The sequence below is a fragment of the Bactrocera oleae genome, chromosome 2 (assembly GCF_042242935.1).
Source record: "Bactrocera oleae isolate idBacOlea1 chromosome 2, idBacOlea1, whole genome shotgun sequence".
Classification (NCBI taxonomy): Eukaryota; Metazoa; Arthropoda; class Insecta; order Diptera; family Tephritidae; genus Bactrocera; species Bactrocera oleae.
In genome coordinates, this window is record NC_091536.1 from 14,836,163 (window position 1) to 14,852,390 (window position 16,228).

The window sequence follows — 16,228 nt, forward strand, 5'->3', positions numbered from 1 at the left end:
GCACCGACAGCAATTTGACAATGTCTAAGACTCCTGCCAACCACTTCTGCAATTTTTCTAAGAAAGATTTACGGAAAAAAGATTAAAGCACACATGCACATGAGAAAGAGCTGCTGCCATGCATTTTGTTGAAATACAAATCAGAAATAACAACAATGTACGCTTGTGCACACCATATACGAGTACATATGTATTTTAGTAGGTGAGTAAAAGTGCATGGCGTGTGAAGCTTTGAATAATGTGTTTGCTGTCTGTTACTGGTGTTGGGATAACCTGGAATATTCCTTGTACGAGCAATACGTCCCTAATAAGTGCGTGGTAGTATTGGAACCTAATTAAAGAGCGTCACGAAATTCAACTTGACTTCAGGACTTCTCATCTGATTTTTCTAAACAAACACTGATTGATCCCCAGCTTAAATGCTTGCATAGAATTTAAAGCCTTTGCAACATAGAGACTCATACGAGAGAGTGTTCACTTCCAGTTGCAGTTTAGTGGAAATTTTACCCATATCTATAGTTTTCATTTAACCTTTGCCTCTCTGTTTAAGTAAACTAATAACGTAGCTTATTAACACTCGACAAGTCTTCTGCATCCCTCCAACCTCTCGTCGGCGATACTTAGTACAACAAAGCTCATATGTATATAAGTATTTGTACTGAGACTGAAGTGATCTCAGGTATTTACTTTCTTTATAAGCAAGTTTCTTAAATGACTCTTTTTGTCTCAAAAAAACATTTCTGTACCCTAAATTTAATAAGTTACAGTAAAAAAAAAATCTTTAGCAGAACAACATTCAAAGTGATCTTACCAAGCATGTCTTGCACTGTAGTATTTGCTAGGGAAAACTTCAAACAGTGTAAAGTCGTTTTGAAGAATTGCTTTTATTATATTCAGGTAGCTGGTGGGTAGTATTTATTGATTCAGAAATAGCTTTATCTCATATACAGTATCATTAAATTGTGTTGGGTTACTAAAACTCATTTTTGCTTTTTCAACTTACCGCTAGGAAAGAAATCCGTATGTGTTACAAGCTTGCTGCTTGCACATAACTGTATATCTATGCATGGTATACTCGTATATGGCATGTACACGCTACTTTGTATTGCTGCATTTAAGCTGCTTTCTTTGCCGTACCACTTAGTTGTTAATGTTCAATGCGAGTGCCCTTGGTGGGAGTCATAGTAACTGTTGGCGCTATTCCATCAGCTGCTGTCACAGATGCCACTTCAATAGCGATTCATACAAATTGTTATGGTCTCTGAGTGCAACAATGAAGCAAATCACTTTGTAGTTCTTTAAGGAAAGTACTTAAATGAATTTTTTTTCAATTGGTAAGACACTGAGTAAGAAAATGTATAAGTGTATATAATATCACAAGAAAACTAGTCTTAGAATGTAAAAATGCCTTAAAATCATTGTTTTGGCGACTAGAAAATGTCTATAGAAGTAGAAGGAAGGAAGGAAGTACCGTTACTAAAAAGTTGTCTGAAATTATTACTAAGCTTGAAGTAGTATTTTTAAAAAATTGTTTTAAATAGCAACTAAGTTAGATATAGAACGTATGTCGCTAAGTATCTTGTATGGCTTTTAACTACTTCCTCAAAATATCTTGAACAAATTTAGCATGGGTTATTGTCCAAGGCAAGGTTTCAATTTCCGAAGAAATTGTTCAGATCGGACTACTATGGTATATATTATAGCTATCATACAAACTAATCGATGAAAATGAAGTTCTTGTATGAAAACTTTTTTATTTGATAACGTACCTGTACGAAATGTGGCAAATTTTACTTTCAACGAAATGTTATAATTTTCGAACATATTGCTCAGAACGTCCCCTGCTAGCATATAGCTGCCATACCAATTGACCCATCAAAATCAAGCGCTTGTTAGGAAAAGTTAAACCTGTGAAGGGTATTATAGCTTTGGTGCAGTTGAATTTAACGATTTCTTTTGTTGAGATCAATTCCATTGTATTAATAATTTTGATGTGAAATAATAACTTATACGTTGCTTTGGCACCAGTTTGCCACCAGAAGATTTCGCTAGCGTTGTAACAGCGCCAATAAAGAAGCAATATACTACTTATGTTTATATAGCAGCATTATCAAGCAAGCGATAAGTTTTAATTCTCTTAGTTTTTCATTAATTTTAGATATGTAATACATATTTTTAATATGTATCATTTTCCGTAGAATGCAAGCACAGGTAGCGTAATTCATGTTAAAATTTTCACGTTTTTACAATATAGCAAAATTTACAGAACGACATCCAAACGCTAGTACGCTAACATTATATATAAATATGTACACATATATATAAATATAAATATACATACATACTAGAAATTTTAATACCCCTACTGAGATAGATATGAATAGTTTTTATAGCTGCCACAATGGCCACAACATTTCGGTAACATATTGGCGGAGCAACTTTTCACCTACATAAACAGCCACATACACACTCAATGTACGTAGTATATAGAAATATGCGTGCTCATTGTTCTAGCCAAACTTGCAATAGAGGTAAACCACTGCAGCAGCTATTAGCACCTAGCTGTCAGAGCAAGTTAACCACCAGTGAGACGAAGATGCCGGCAAGAACGACACTGCGATAAGAGAGACTGACGTGTCACATAAGGTGCGACTATTAAACTTTGGTAATTTTGCGTGCAACGAGCAGAGAATAACGAATACTTGTAACTTCAATAAATGCCACTGCGCATACATTCACACACACACACTCACGCATATATACATATATATTTATTAGTTGCGTAACGTGGCTGTTTTAATGCCTTCGTTAGTCGAGTTTTCACAGCAGCTGGAACTTTTATAAGCTTTTGCCAAGTGATTATCATTACCGTTAGTAGAATTTTTTCCATTACACACACACACACATACACACATATTTGAGAAGTCGAGGAAAATCACTTAGACTTATGTTTTTGGTACCATTAGCAAAGGTGGTAATAATGATGCCATACATGCTTTGCTTTTACATAATGGCAAAGTCTTGCTGACCAACTCTAGTTTGGGTAGGTCAAAAGCTATACGATATATGTGCACACTAGTATTATTGGTAGCGGTGTTTTTGTGTGTTCGCTTCAATTATAACATTATTAACATCCACGCTTGGCCGCTTCGAGGTGAGTTGGAAAGTTAGAAGCATAAGTTGTTGCAGCCTTAAACCACGACAACCAATTTACCGTTTGCACGTCTGTGTCGAGTAAGTTTTGGGAAATATTTTTGTGTTAGTCCTACACATATATCGAATGGCTTATGTTGTGACCAAAAGTGTGGCTCTAGCAGCTACTTTCAACTTAGTTGCCATATGCAACTTCAACAGTTTATTAAGAATTAAATTTGTTTAGCTGTCTCTTACGGATTTTTGTTATTTAAGCTGCACAAACATATTTGTACATTCGTTTTTGGACAGCGCTGTTGTTCTGTTGAAACTCAAGAGATGTTTATAAGGGCGTATTCTCGTGTAGAATTTCAAACCACTCGATCTTTTTTATATTTTCAAAGCTTAACTATTTAAGAATATGTTTACGAGAGGATTTTTGAAAATTTGAATTACTTTCGGAGATATAGACATTTTACTGAGCTAGCCTCCAATCTGTTTCGGCTGGGTCTAATCGATCAAAAAACTTTACGCGAAACTTTTCAATACGATACCCACGATTTACTGACATTTTCAGATAATCTTTTTTATAGACCTTTCTCGAGTATGAACTAGCATCATCTCTACATTTCAATTTTTACTACGAGAAAATATAAAAAAAAGATGTTAAAAAAATCGTTTTTTTTTCAAACAGTTATCATTTTGTCAAAAATTTATTTTTTTACTAATTTCTTCATAAAATTGCGACATCATTTCATCTTGAAAATCTTTTTGTTTTCATTTCAGATGACTAGGAGCGGAAATTTTTGAGACCCCCTACATCAGCTGCCAGTTTTTTAAATTTTTAAATTTTTAACTTTTTGTTTTTAATTTTTTTCTGTACTCTTGCAACATTAATAAATAAATGATAAAATAATCTTTAGTAAAAATATTTATTGGCTTTTTTTACGACACTTTAAAAATTACCTAAAATGCATGTCTCTAGACTAGAATACCCCTTTAGTATAGTAGTTCTTAAAATGGTCCATATCGACAAAGTTTTCTACAGCTTTGGGCTGCTTTTTTCCAGTTAGAAAAAGCATGTGGTAGCATATAAATTTATCCAGTATGTTATTAATAATATAATACTTGATATGTATTTGCCAGCTCAATAAAAATTTGTTTTTTTCTTTTGTTGTATGTGATTGAAATTTGGAACGTCACAACAAGTAGACTGGAGAAGGTGAAGTTTGTTCTCCATATGCGAATTAGTGTGTGTGTTTGGCAGCTGTTTCTTTACGACACGCAAGGTTTGTCTAGCGATTTTTGCCATGGAAAAGAAAAAAATTTAACAACGAGTTTGCTAAAAATTTTCTGCTTCCATTGGAATTATGTGCATCGTTGAAACTATTGCAGAAGTGTTTTGGTGAGCCTAATTTAAAGCGAACACAAGCATTTTAGGGGCATAAAGCCTTCCGTGAAGGTCGTGATATCATCGAAAACTTATCTCATGCGAGGCGTCTATCCTTTGTTAATGACGACAACATATTTTGGTTAAAGCTTTGGGTATTATATGCTAGACTTCTTCCAAAAGACCAATATCATTTGTGAAACGAACGTTGAGTAGTGGTTTTAAAAGATATGGATATGGTTGACAACGTTGCTGAGAACCCTCCATTCATCAGACGCACTGATGATGAGGCGCCGGTTTATGAATATGACATCGCAACAATCTAATAATCTAGCGAATGTCGCTCCAAACCTGAAACAAAACCGAAAAAAACAAATTTCGTTGTAGGTACTGCACAGCACATCTTGTCAAACTGATCTCCTGTCAATTATATTAGATCTGTCAAAAATTAAGGTAGATATGAACTGATTTATATAAATAAAGTGGGATTTACATTTTTTTTGTTTTAATGGGTAGAGGCATGAATATCAGGTGAATTTAGAAATGTCGTTATACAAAGGCAAAAAATTAGCAGCTAGTAAAGTGAGGGGTGTCAAAACATTGGCGCATGACCATTCCCACTATTGCAACCTTCCTAGCAAACTGAAACCAAAAGAGAAAAAAAATATTATTCTAGAATAATGGCTATGTCTGGAACTACGGAAGTTTGAAAAATCATGAAATTGCGACTGTCTGAACAAAAAAAAAATTTTTTGTAGCACTTTCTTTGGCAGTTAAAATATTTAAAAATAATAAAAATTGAAATTTGGGAATATGGGTATATGGCTAGTTTCAGATGTAAAAAAATCTATAAAGCAAGCTCTCTAAAAATTTCAGATAAATCGGTCCAGTAGGTAACATTTTGAAATAGACAGTTTCGAGAAAATCGCTTTTAAAGTTTCAGTTTACGCCAAACCAATTTGGATGCTGGCTTGGCTATATCTCCAAAAATAACTTGAGTTTCGAAAAATCTTCTGTAGAAATATTCGTGAGAAGTTAAATTTTGTTTTTTCTATTTCTATTAGACACGAAGACCTCCTTAAGCCACAAATTTATATAGTTAATAATATTATATTACTTTTCTTGCTATATTTGTATTGCCAACCCACATATTTTAATGAAGAAGAAGCTAGTTCGAAGCTTTATAAAAAATTGGAAAAATCACAATTTCCTTTTAAGGTGTTTACTCTACTATTTACATCGTGTCATTTATAAAGGTTAAACACTTTCATGCCGCACAGCTGTCAGTGAAAAATGACCAATGACGGTTTCTCGTATTTCATGCACGAGTGACCCAAAAACCTTTACAAATTAAAATAGCTTTCACACGTCTGCTTATTACCGTCGGCAATGAAAGTAGTGCTTGTTTCTGTGCATGAGAGTGTGTGTGTGTGTGTATTTGCGAATCGCACAAATGCATCACCACACCACAATTATGAACGACAGTAATTTTCCAAACAACAGCAACAACAATAACTGTCCGAAATTTGACATGTCCACTTGTCATTTACAATGCCCCAAACACTACCACGAAAGCACTGCGGAGTGTGGGTCAACACAATAGCATAACGACGATTGCCGGCAAAATGTGCGACCGTATGACGACTGTACGACTTAATGACGTAGCGTCGCATCGACCGGTCCATCAGTATCATCATAATTCAACAAGAGAAATGAGAAAATTGCAATCAGCAACATAATTTCCCTTAGTAAGTTGGGTTTGTTGATAATAGCTTTTGTTGTTGTTGTTCTAGCACCAATGTTGATATTGGTTGGCCAAGTGCGTGTAATGTTGTCTGTTTGCCAAACACATTACTTCCATCAACACATTTACTTGGTAATTTTACAAAAATTTAATTAAATTGCTAGATTGCTATTCTAATTTTAGTTCTTTACCGTTTCCCCATGAATTTTGAAAAATAAAAGCAGCTACGAGCTCAATTTCGATTATTTGAACTAATTATGAAGAGATTTCTAACTGTATCTCAGCAATATACATTCACTTTGGCTGTTTTGATTATTATTCCAGGGAAGGTGAAGTTGTGTGTGCGACAGTTTGCAACTTTATTACCTGAAATCAATTATTGTATGCTGACAAATTTACTGTGCAGTTGTTAACTAATTTGGCAACCAATGATTTCTATAAAAATATACAGATCACCAAATATATATTTATTTATTTCAAAGGAAATGAAACAGAAAAATTGAACTTGAAATTATATATAGTTGCAACAGAGTTGTGGTTTAAAACGGTCAACAATTTGAGTTGAAAAATTATCGCTCTAATAATAGCTACCGAAGCTGTATTAAGGGGTTAAATGGGTTTCGTCGAGTAAAAAGCGGCTTAATTTTAATAATTTATTTTTCTTATAAAAAATTTAATAAAATATTAATTATAAAAAATTTAATAAAATATAATTCAAAATATACATAAATATCTTACAAAGATTTTGTGAAATTTTCATAGGAAAATATTCAAAACTCGGCCATTACGACGTCATTGCCGGCTGTCCCTTGGAAAAAAGGTGACTCGACGCTGACAGCTGAACTTCTTACAGAATCATCAAAAGTAATAAGAAAAAAAAAGGTGTTTGAATTGAAACCATAAACTAGAAAAAAACACAAAAAGTGAAAATTTTATTTTTGGCAGACGATTTTACAAAAAAATGCAAACTTTGGTAAAAAGTTCTCGACGTTTTTTTGTTTTTAAATAGTTATGTATGATACATCATTCGAAACCTTGTAAATTATATCTCGAAGATCAGTGCAAACTTTTATTAAGATCGGTTGAGTAGTTCGAGAGAAACTTTACAACCGATTTTGAAAACACAGATTCGAGAGAAGCGTGTTTAAAATTTTAAGTGACCATACACATAGCGCTGCGTTGCGTCGAGTGCGCAACTCTCAAGGCTGTATCTCCAAAACTATTACTGGGCTCAACTTGCGAACTAAGAACAATGTTCTATAGATGCTATAGAATTAAATAAGACAATAAAAACATTTTTTTTTTTGAAACAGTGAAACGCATGTAACCCTTTAAAAGAAATAACTGCTTTCGCTAGACTGTTCACGCCTACGAGATTTGCGGATTTTTAGATAGTTACTTTCATTTTTGATATCAGTGGTCAATAGAATTCCAAACGACGTGCACGATCATTTCAGTGGCAATGGTCCGTTACATATGGTAAAAAAAGGTTCAACCTTCAAATGATATAACTTAATTAAATATTATATATTTGTGATATAAATATGGGTAAATTTTACCGAAATTATTTTAAATTGTTATATTTTCGTTTAAAAGTGGCCATTAGTCTCACTTGCAGACCGTTTTTCGTAACACTTGTGAAGCCGTTTTGTGCACACTCCCAATTTATTTGCTTAAGTTAATTTTCACAGTAAACACACACATATATATGGTACATTTGCGTAAGTATTCGCATGAAAGACGCAGAGCCGTAAACTAAACACAAAGCATAGCGGAAAAAACCCCAGCTGCGAGTTGAATCAGTTGTACACAAACTAGCTGCTAGCATGTATCGGAAGGTGAACCAGTCAGCCGCCTGATTTTTTTTCGAACAAGTAACTTTTTTCATAAAATGTAATTAAGAAACATTTTTCGCGTTGTCGTTAGTCGGACATCGGTATAAAATATGTGTGTCTCAAACTGTTTCTAAATAAGCCTAAATAGCAAAAACGATTTATCAAATATATTAGTTTGGTTTGCGAATTTTGTGTAACGAAAAATAAAAAAAATCACAAATAATTTTCTAACAATTTCAAAATTGTTCAAATTGAGGTTAATTTTTGACCAAACAACTGTTTAGTCAGAAACTTTGTTGTAAAATAGTACTTTGATGACTAGCTCATTCGCAAATATTACCACTTCCAAACTAGGATTTGTTCTTACCAGTTTGATGTGGTAAACATGCATACATACTTGTACATAGATACATACATAGAGTAGGTATCTCGAATTTCATTGTCCACCTCACAAGTGGCATGCATAGTAGCTTTGTATTTTGCTACACACTTTACAGTTTCAGGCAATCGGCTAAACATTTTGTAAATATTTTCAAGAAATGCTAGGATGCACAAGTGTGCGCTATGAGTATTTTTACACACCAACACATTTTTGTATGTATGTGCATGTGTGTGTTTTTAAATCTTTTGGAATTCGTTGCTTGACTTATGTCCGTAGGATTTTACTTTAACAATTTTGTTTTGTTTTGTTGCTTCTGTCCACATACTTGACTGGGTTGCACATATATATGTATGTGCCATGAGTATACTCTCTATATTTGTATGTGTACATATATGCAGCTGGTGGCCATGCTTCTCTAACTATGGGCTTTCGGAGTGCGGGTACATATATTATACATACAAATTTCGTAACAGATTTAAATTCCACATTTGCATATTTTAATGGCATATTTTCGTATTAAAAACATCTATGTGGCCGTATGTAAATGTACAGTGGTACTTTTGCATGTTTAAAAATGTATGTGTGTGTGAGTGGTATTTGTATAATATATATATGTGATTTAACGTAAATGCATACGCTTGAAAAGTACTAAGCGTAAAATTTGAAATTCTTAAAAAGGCGTTCTTATTTTAAAGCTTCTTTCATTTGACCTAAAAATAAAAATAGTAAAATGAAAATTATTACAAATTACTTCAATTCAACCGAATTGAATGTTGGTAAAGCGTTTCCCATATTCAAATTTAAGAGAGAAATACCAGGTTGAAATATCGGAGTTTAATTAATTTTTATTTATTTTAAAAAGTCTAGTAAATAGAAATTAATTATTTTTTAAATAGATAGCTCTAGTAAACTGTTGCACGTGTTGTAACACTCCACAATGACTCCACTATATGGCGTTAGAAAAATAAAATTTCGTACTAAAAATAAAACCTCTCAGACATTATGTTGGTATTGCTTCACTCAGTATTGTTTGAGCGTATGGATGCCAATTTATTATTTGAGAATAATTGTTACTCTTATCTTCTTTAAAAATGTCTCGAAAGCGGAAATCTGCGATATCAAGAAATGCTTCGTCGGTTCCTAAAGCTAAAGTTGCACGAAATCAAAAATCTGTAGTTCACGCAGAGCTGAGGAGACAACAGCAAGCAGAGCGACAACGTGTTTTGAGAGCAGCTGAAACTTCTCTTCAGGCACGAGTTCGTTTAGAGAGACAAACTATGTAGCAGGAAGCTAGAAGAGCGACGGAAACGCCAGAACAATGGCACGCAAGAAGAATTCATGATGCAGAAGTAAGGACCACGCGTCGTCGAATATTCATGACTAAGGGTTGGTCTGTATTTAATGGTACTGGTTTTCATTATGATCCTTTAGTTGAGTATTCTAACCATCCTTTAATTGTTATTGGCTCAATGGATCAAAAATGTCAGTATTGTGATGCTTTTAAATGGAAAGATGAAACTGCTGGAATGTGCTGCAGCACTGGTAAAGTTTCACTTCCATTACTTGGTGAACCAGAAGAACCTTTAAAACTTTATTGTTTAGTGTCACAGATGAGTCAAAAGGATTTCTAAGTAAAATAAGTAAGTATAACTCTTGATTTAAAATACACATTCTTCGAAATTGATAAAGTGATAAGAATGCCTGGATATTCACCAACCTTTACTGTACAAGGACAGATATGTATATCATCAAATTGGATCACTATTTCCAGGAAATAATGATCAGCATAAATTTTTGCAGGTGTATTTTATGGGTGATGAACAAAATGAAGTAAATCGTCGTTGCCAGTATATTGATGCAGTAGAAAGAAAAACATTATTAAAAATTCAGCGAATGTTACACAGTCACAATGATTTAGTGCAACTTTTTAAAAGTGCGATATACCACAGCCCTTCAGATAATTACAAAGTTGTCATTCATGCTGATCGAACTCCACGTGGTGAACATGAGAAGCGTTATAATGCACCGATGATCAATGAAGTTGCCGTTTTGGTTACTACTGTCTTACTATAGTGTTACTATTGTCTCCCCCTGAGACCACACTGACTGCCTTTTTCCAGCTTTGTCAGAATGATACTTTTGCTTGTTATTTTAGATGGAACACCTCAAAAAAACAATGGCAACGTCGCATTCAAGGTACACATGTAGAAAATCAACCTGGGGTTAAATCATCCGATGCTCTTGGTCGTGTCTATACAGAGCATGTTACAAATTTCGAATGCTTTTGTCTGCGTATGTTATTGCAGCATGTTAGAGGACCAACTAGCTTTGTAGAACTTAAAATTGTTATTGGTCAGAGATGTCAAACATACAGAGAAGCATGTGAGGTACGACGATTGTTAGAAAATGGTAATCATTGGGACGAAACTATGGAAGAAGCCCTACAATGTCGATCACCAGATAGAATAAGGGAACTTTACGCTACACTTTTATCTTCTTGCGGTCTTCCCTCAAACTCTTTGGGATAAGTACAAAGAATACATGGCTGAAGATATTTTACATCAACTTCAGCAAGTACATACAGATATGACTTTCAATGAAGATATTGTTTTTGGAGTGCAAAGTCCTCGAAGAGATAATGAGGATGATTTTAACAATGAAATTGCTCGAGAGCTAGATTATGATTTCAGAGCACTGCAGCAACAAGTGGAAGAATTAAACCCTATGTTACTTCCAGAGCAAGCTCATGTTTTCCAAGTTTTACATAGAATAGAATCCGGCAAAGGCGGAGTCTTCTTTCTCGATGCACCAGGAGGAACTGCAAAAACGTTTTTGCTCAACTTATTATTAATTTACAGCAGAAAAAACAAACAACTAGCAGTTGCAGTAGCTTCATCGGGTATTGCTGCAACGCTTTTAAACGGCGGCCGTACGGCACATTCCATTTTGATATTACTATCAAATTATACTCTTCAGGACCTGCGAGATAGTACGGATATAATTGGAAAATGGTTGTTTTACTCTCTGGTGATTTTTGCCAAACTCTTCCGGTTATTTAGAGGAGATGAAATTTAAGCTTGCTTAAAATCATCAATCCTATGGTCGAGAGTTCAAAACGAATATGAGACGTAAATTCGGGACTTTATGCTGAAATGTTATTGAAAATTGGAAATGATTGTTTAGATGTTGATGCTGAAGGTTATGTAACACTTTCAAGATAATTTGGTAATTTAGTAGAAAATGATGTGGATCTCATTGCCCATGTTTATCCCGAATTGCAACAAAATTTGAGTAGTGATCAGTGGCTGTGTGCAAGAGCAATATTAGCAACATAAAATGAGGTTGTTAATAGTATCAACAATGACTTTTAAAAAGAGGTGGAAGGGGCAATGATGGAATATTTGTCAATGGATACAATTATGGATACAGAATTAAGTACCTCATATCCTGTGGAGTTTTTAAATTCACTTGAACATCTCATAAGCCTAAATTGAAACTAAATGTACCAGTAATGCTTATGCGAAATTTAAATGCTCCTCTGCTATGTAATGAAACACGGCTTGGGATAACGAAATTGGGACAGAACATACTTGGCGCTGCTATTTTAATAGGTGTTGGTAAAGGAAAAAGTGTGATCATACCTCGGATTCCAATTATTCCCACTGACCTTTCATTCCAATTTTAAAGAGTTCAGTTTCCCATCAAGTTTAGCTTTGTCGTAACTATAAACAAAGCACAAGGACAAACATTACAGGTGGCAGCAGTGCATTTAGAAAAGTCATGCTTTTCTCATGGTCAACTATATGTAGCCTGTTCGATTAATCATCTATATTGCTTATTTTTAATTGTTACATTTCAAAATTATTTATTTTCTTTATAGTGAAATATATTTTAATCTTTGTTGTATTGATTCAATAAAGTATATTTTAGAATTTGAAACTTCATTGCATTTAGTAAGTTTTTCAAGTAAGTAAGCCCAGCCAAACGATAAAATATATATTCTTTCTACTGATTCGTTTCTACTACAAGTGTAATGATCTCTGATACTTATTTGATGGATACGATGCGAGCGAAGCCGAGTGTAGTGATCTCTGATACTTATTTGATGGACAGTTTTTTATATTTTCTTTAATAAAATTATGTTTTCAAAAATTAGCTTCTGTGGCAAACATTTATTTCATTTAACTTTTTTAAGTACAATCTGGTTAATTCATATCGCACAATCGTGTTTTATGCACCGTTATTTCAATGAAATAACAGTTACGTACGTGTATAAATACAAGCATGCAAATATCTGCACAAACATTTCGATGTATATCGGTACGCATGGTATATATTATCTTATATGTATACATGTAGTGACGCATGTCAGCGCCTGTAATTCGTGTTTAATTAAATCGACAATATAACAAAAGTTTCATTTAATTTAAATTGTGACATATAGAAAATTGTATTGGCAGACAAAATGTAAAACGCTGCGCATTATGCTGCCGCCGATGGTGTATTTACGAGTTTTCGTACATTAATTACTGACTTACATGCATATGCTTGTTATACATACATACATATAGAATTTTAAATGCTGTGGCTATAAATGTGCTTACATATTTATTGTCATATGTACTTCTCTTCTTTAATTGACTCAGAAGTTCCCAAATGGCTCATGCATAATAATTTTTATAATAGTTGTTGTTTGAATACTATGTGACTTAGTGATGGTTCAAGTTCAGTTTGTCGATACTATAAACGACTACATATGCATTTAATGTATATAAGTAACTTTATATGCACAAAAAATTTTACTGAAATAATTTAGATAAATTTTCTTAAATTGTTTTCCTGCCCCGTTTGACAACCTCTGACTTTGTTTCCATGCATTATTTCACAGTTGCTATTCACATTTTATTGTTGTAGCTTACATATTTCTTTACAATACATAAAACATTTTTGTACTGGATGTGTTGTAAGTTTTATTGCTGTTTTGCTGTCGTTGCCGTTGTCGCTGTGGCTTTTGTGTTTGCACTCCGGAGGCTCCCATGGCGATTGATTGAACAATGTAAATACATACAAGTATTTAAAATTTATACAAATATGTATTTAACTATAAGTTATTATGCGGGTAACGCGATAAGTTGACGCTATGTTACGGTACTAATTCGGTCTACTTAAATATAAATAATTGTTCACTCATTTGAATGTATATAAAGACAATTTACTAGTAAAGGAAGAAAATTAACTCGATTTAACTCTAACTATGTTTTATATCTGTTTACTGCTTTGTTTCTGCACTTATTGGTGGACTAAAAAAGAATACCGCTGAAAGAAACAGCATATTCTCCTTATCACTTCAACTTTTGAATGCGACGACTCGATTTGAAGCAGAAATCTTATAAATGCAGTGTACTTGCTGGTGTACGAAGTAGAGGATGCTTAAAATATTATATTTTCTTATATAGACACAAACAGTTTATAAGGTACTCCGAACCTACCAATTTTAAGACTAAACCAACGGTTTGAATTTAAATGATATCTTCCTAATTATTACTATTAAGTGACTTCATTGGAAGGTGGAAAGTGACTTCATTTTAGTCATTATAAAATCACGAAATTTAATTTAAATGGTTTAGGAGAAACTGTTGACTCAACATTCCATGACTTTAAATCTGTTTCCTGATTACTTGGACCCAAATGTCTTTGGATCAATACCATAATAGTAGCACAAAACAATTGAACGAAAACTTTAGTTGCAATTCCTACATTCCAAATATTCTTGAAAATAGGCTTTAATATGACCTGAAGGGTCAACTACGTCTTCAAGTTTAAGACTGCTATGCTTGGAGTACATGAAATTTTTATATCAATTATAATTGATAAGCATGACGAGCTGAGTCGATTTAGCCATGTAAGTTCTTCTGAATGCCCGTTTGTCCGTCTTTCTGCTGAAGAATTTTTTTAGATCTGACCACTATAGCATTTAGCTTGTATGGAAAACTTTTTGGATCGGAGTCACGTGCTTGTATGGAAAATTATTTTATTTGACAAGATATCTTTACGTAATACGGCACGGGTTATTGGACAAGGCAATGGTGCAATCTCCGAAGAAATTGTCCAGATCGGGTCACTATAGCATTCAGCTACCTTACAATTTGAATAATCGGAAACAAGTTCTTGTAAGGTACCGTTTGTATTTGTGAAGGGTATTATAGCTTCGATGAAACCGAAGAAAACATCTTTTTTGTGTTTATATTTAAGAATAAAAGCTCTGAAATAAGTGTCCATTACTATTTGCTCTCAGAACCGAAAAAGAGGCGAAAAATTGTTAATACGAGCAAGCCGAAGTATGTACTCTTTCTTTCTTTAGATTTTCTCTAAATCTGTAAGTAAAGTCACCTATTCTATAACCGGCAGCTTTTATCTTATGCATACGTGTTCACTTTGTCTCTGTAAGTCAGTTAGAAGGAAATCGTTAATTTTATGTTAACAAAATTCTGCATAACTTCCAAGATTAATAAGGCATTTATTTATTTAATGCACAATGTATTACAATCGCTTTTAATAACCTGACAGCCTGACTGGTGTTAGGCAAGACGATAACGACGCTGGCAAACTATACTTCCAGTTGCATTATGCAAACGAAGACTGATTTGCGAGTAAAATTGCGCTGCTGTCAAAGCAAAGTGACGCGTGAATATTTCTTTCAACAAAATCACAGAAGATGAGTAGAACAAAATGAAAATAAGTGGAAATCGAGTAAAAAATGCAAGCGCTTACTCGTGTTCTGAGTATATTGTTATTAAAAGGCGTGGACAAGGCATTACTCAGTGCTCTCGCAAGTGAAATTTCGTAAAGGTCCGCGCTAGAAATTAAAGTAGCGAAGTGAGAATGACCAGAGGAAAGTTTAATCCCTGAAAAAAAAAAATGTAAAACAAATTAAGTACTGCTGTCTTTCATGTATGTTAAAGTTAGAGTTTATTTTTTTTTTACTATTTTTTACAAACAGTTCATATATCTATAAATTTACGAATGAGCTTCAAGTGAAGAAAAGCAATTTAAACCTTGGTTCGAATTTTATAAATTTTGCACTGCCTTTCTTCTTTCCTCTAAACCCAAGCCATTTTCACTAAACTCAAGCCATACTAAATATACCATATATTGTGAAAGGAAGCATAACCTAATTACCATAATTTAGTAGATAGAGTTTGGGGTCCAAAACCTCTGCACACAGCCTCTCTTCAAGATACTTAATTGTTAAAAATCAATTCGTTAATCTAAATATATTTATATACTTATATCTATGTACATACAGATTATCTTCTTGCACCTTCGCTACAGATCACATTATTTTCAGCTTGTTGCCATACTACAGTTGTAAAGGTCACGTACTGCCGTGACGCATTTACTGTACCGCCGTGTTCGATTGCTACTAATTTGACCACAACTGAGCGTAATTTGACATAGGTGCATTGGTTATGTGACCTATTAAATTGTCATTCTAGCGGTGTAGTGACGTAAATGTCTGGCAGAGATGTGTAGAAGGTAAAATCTAAGTAGAAATTCCGTTATTCGTTTCAGAAGTTCGATGTTATCGCCAAAAACTTATCACTGCGGGTTACACAATAATGTCTCTAAACAGTAGCAAACGAATTCTTTCAGAACTTAAATCACTTCTATGAGAAAAATTGGTTAGTTCAGACTTTTTAAAGTTTTAAAGTAATAACTTTATATAAAGTTCTTTATGTAACGAT